This window comes from Anser cygnoides, chromosome 2 (assembly GCF_040182565.1).
Source record: "Anser cygnoides isolate HZ-2024a breed goose chromosome 2, Taihu_goose_T2T_genome, whole genome shotgun sequence".
Lineage (NCBI taxonomy): Eukaryota > Metazoa > Chordata > Aves > Anseriformes > Anatidae > Anser > Anser cygnoides.
Window position 1 is genome coordinate 79,826,802 of NC_089874.1, and position 4,361 is coordinate 79,831,162.

The following is a 4,361-nucleotide window of genomic DNA, read 5'->3' on the forward strand; positions in this document are numbered from 1 at the left end:
AGAGACAGTACAATTGTCCATTATCATCTATAGTTGCAAAATGTGTTAAAAGCTGTCATTCAAGAATTATATATGCCAAGTTTAAATTAATTAGATACAAGGCAAAGAAAATGACTGCTTTGAAAAGAGAATATGATGAGTGACCTTTCTAAGTGGAAACAAAATTGTTTAATTGAATGTTTCAGTAAAGTGTCTTTTTTTTTTCTTTTTTCTTTTTCCTGTCAAATCACAGGAGTTATAGAGCAGCTTCAGAAGACTATAGTGTGTGTGGATGGAATGTCCTTTCCTGATCTTTACAAAATCTAATTTTGTTCCTGTCTGTCAGAAAACACCAGAGACAGGTGGGGTGTGTGTGTGACTTATTTATTTATTAGTGTGTTGTTGGTTTTTTTAATAGTTTTGATGAGTTATGTATTTTTACATTTGGTTTAGATGGATAAGAAGTATTTCAAAGAGAAAGAGTGTCTGAATAGTTTTAAGTATAGGTAGAGGAATTGTTTAAGATAAAAGAAAATAGCTAATTGCTAGGGGAATCTAAGGCTTTTTTTCATGGATTTTTCTTTTGACAATGCTTTACTCTGTCAGACGGACAAATCTTTGCCCATTGCTGGTGGATAAAAGAGACAGAGACAAAATTGTTCGAGTAGTTCTGTCTGCTCCGAGTTGTATACATTAGCGATAGTCATAAAAGATATTTTTATCCCCTTTTCTATCCCAATTTGAGTCACAAATCTGTGCTTCTTTACACAACAGACTTTTGAATATATTCTGAAAATGTCTCTGGGTAGACAGATGAACCTAACTAAAGCTTCATCAACTTCCTTGAGCACTTCTCCATGGTCAGTAGGAGATTGGAGCCTGAGGCAGAGTACTTGTACATGGGAGAAATTCCTGTAATATTGTATCTGATTTATTACCAATTCTGTTGGGGAGTGTGTGGCATGTGGAGAAGAAAAGGACAAATAATGAACTTCTGGTTTACATGTTGTTTTGTGTTTTCAATGTGATTCAGTAGGAATTATTCTAAACTGCAGGCTTTTAACTTTACAACAAGCTTTGATTTAGAAAAACCTGCTTTTAGACACGGAAAATATTTATCAGCTTGTTCTGAGTTTAAGTTTCAACAATACATAAGAATTTCATAATGAAATTAAAGAAGAGAATGGTCATGCATAGTACATACTTCTTTTGCCTTTATTTTATCCTAAATATTTTCTCATTTTAAGTAATCAGTGACTGTCTTTCCCTGGATATCTCAATATTACTTTCATATGACTTTAGTCAGCTGATGCTGACAGAACAACCCATTTTTTTCTCCTTTTGTAGTAGGAACTGCTTCTTAACTCTTGGTTCTACTTTTTTCACTATATGCAGTTCTGTGCTGTCAGCAGGTTTAAGGTTTTCCAAGCTGAATTGTCTGTTCAGGTGATTTATGAAGATTATAAATAAAGGCCTAAATACATAAAGAAATTCCATCTATGACACAATTCCTCATAATAAGATTATAGTTCTTTTAGCCACCTGCATAAACTGTTATGCCTGCTCTAATGCTAAACTATGTGTTTTTGAAGCTTATCTGGAACATACTTTTCTGCACAAGGGAGAAACTGATCACTGAAATAACATTTTATATTATAACGTCTTCCATCTGTGCAGAATGTGCTTCTGTATATCACCTGCTCACTCACCCCCATTGAAGTGTGCTAGTCTTCAGAGGCTCCTAGAAATGAAATCTAACCTTTTTTTCACCCACTTTGTGCTGCAAAGGCTGGATGGCAGACAGCATATAAATAGCATTTAAAGAAATAACTTAAGCTGTTGAACATTACCGAATTAGAGAGTGAATAAAGCATGTGGTCAGATCTTTATCTTGTATTGACAGGTAGAATGCCAGTCAGAGATGTTCAGGGAAAACATTATTTCTTAATGTTAACTTGCTCACAAGTAAATTTTTATCTCCATGCAAGTGGTTTTGCAACTCCTTGCTCTTAGAGAGGTTTTTGCTGCTAAAATGATCATTCTTGCTGTTTTCAAATCTCCCTCTCCTTAAAAAATGGTGGGCAGAGAGCAAGATGCAGACTCTTCTGACTGCAGCACCACACTTCTAAGCAGACCTTTTCCTTCTGTTCATCTTCTGTAGCATGATGCAACGGATTGGGAAAGCCAGGTGCCAAGAAGGCAGCTCTGGAGGTCCAGAGGTGAGGATATTCTGTAAGTCATTGGCACAATTAATGTGATTTGCAACCTGCTTGGTTTTGGGTCTGCCATCGCTTAAATATAGGGATCTAAGGAGCATGACTCAAGATTGAGCCATGGACTTGGTGAGCAGTGCTTACTGGGACAAGAGGAGTCTCTATTTGATTATGCTTCTGGAGCAAGGTGCGAGAAGAGGACTAAATATGATTCAAATACTTCTCAGGTATGTGAATAAAACGTAGTAATAGAGAGAGATCACTCACTGGATTAAAATGAACATGTTTTAGTAATGAAAACATCCTTTTTGGAGCCCTGGATATGCTGCTTGAGCCGTTTTATGGTATGACTTGCTTAAAGTTAGTTCAGCTGCTGCAGGTTCCAAGTGTTTTCTGGAGTGACTTTGCAGCAGAGTAACAGTTCTGTGTTGTACCAATCATTAAAAAACTAGCCTGCAGAAAACACAGATGAAATATATGGAATTATACATAATTATATCACTAACATTTATTTCCCCTAACTACACTGTTTGACCTTCATTCAAATCATCAGTAAGTTGAAAATTTTGGAATTTCTAAGCCAAACTGAAAAGGAGAACATGTTGTGATATTTTAGTTCAGCAAAAAGATGAAGGATTGTGAGGTAATACTAGGTATTAGGCTAGGAGGTTATCATTTTCTTTCATATCCTACTTCAGGTATGAAGATAAAGCCTTTTGATCCACTCAGGGTGTTTCAATTTAAAAATAAATAAATAGGAAAAATGTCCAGTTATAAAGCGATTAATATGAGAAGATTGTTTAAAAGGTAGTGCCACTTTATAGCTGTCACATTGAGAGAACAGTAATTACAAATCTTGATTATTCATTAGGAAATAAATGTATATATTTGATAAATTAATTTTTCTATTTCTTGCTATATATGTGGCTTGGTAGCAAAGAAATACAACTGTATAGACCACGGTAATATAAAAATAAATGCTAATGCAATTCTGACTGAAGTAATCTGTGTCATCAGGAAGAATGATAACCAAAAATTCTAATTAAGCTAATTAGAGCTTTTGAGTATGGATTAAAGTAGATAAAATAATTATAAATTAAGTGGTAATTGGGCCCTGTATCATCTTAACCTAATCTAATAAGTAGCGGTCTTTAAAAAAAAAATCCATAATTCTTAAAAATATAATAATAATGTTCATAAAATAGTTGTAACTTTACATGATGCGCTTCAGCACTTCCTTGTTCAAGTACACCAGGACAAGACTTCTAGCCTAATCCTTCCGAGTTAAGAGCTGAGATGTTTATCTGAATTGCATATACCTTGTGAACTCCTGCTCTTCCAATATGCTTTGCAGCAGAAGTTTTCTAAACTCTTTGCAGTTCATAGTGATAAAATTCTCAATACTCTCCTCAGAGATAACACAACTTCATGCCTTACCTTTGTTGCAGACCTCAGCTGTGCACCCTTTTATTTTTTTTTTAATGGAACGAAGTTTGATGAATTTGGAATATGTGGATTGTGTGTAGAAATTACTTGCAATATTGATAAACTCTACCAGGTAGATGCCTTGGTAAAAATGTAATTTACATCAAGGACAGATACTTTCATATATCTGAAGTGTATATGAGAATCGAGATCTCCCAGAATTGTTCTCATGATTTCTTACATAAAAAGTCCTGTTTTCTTCAGGTTCATCTGAAAGTAAATAATTGTTTTCTTAGGAAAGAATTAAAAATTGGAAGCAATCGATACTTTCTTTTTCACCTAATGGGAATTCAATTATGAGATCTTATGTATAAGCTAATGTTCCCCAGAGTATTATCTAGGATTGGTTGTGGATTGTCAGAACACAGCGTAGATCAATGAATTGGGAATATGAATGAGGAAGATAAACATTTGTTTCTTCACTTAGCACTTCCAAAATTCATGAACTTCCCCTCCTTCTTCTGTTTTGAATTTTGTCAAGGAGTTCATGAATCAGCTGGGAGTCAGCAAAACATTAGCATTAATGAGTTCATTTCCACACAAATTGGCTCATTATCATGCTGACTTCCAGTGTTTTGTGACAGTCATGAACTCAGTCCTCCTGCAAGGAGGTCTCAGCCAAAAGAATGGGAGGAGGGAAGAGGGAGTTTTAAAATAAAAATAAGTTATTTTTTTTTACAGGCA

General features: G+C 34.7%; 1 long non-coding RNA gene across 1 annotated transcript; it reads left to right on the forward strand.

Moving 5' to 3' along the window:
- The first annotated feature begins 242 nt into the window (after positions 1 to 242).
- On the forward strand, positions 243 to 2,631 carry LOC136790130 (uncharacterized). The gene is made up of 3 exons (XR_010829484.1): positions 243 to 341; positions 2,141 to 2,198; positions 2,282 to 2,631. It is a non-coding gene; the product is annotated as an uncharacterized lncRNA (long non-coding RNA).
- Positions 2,632 to 4,361: the final 1,730 nt, after the last annotated feature.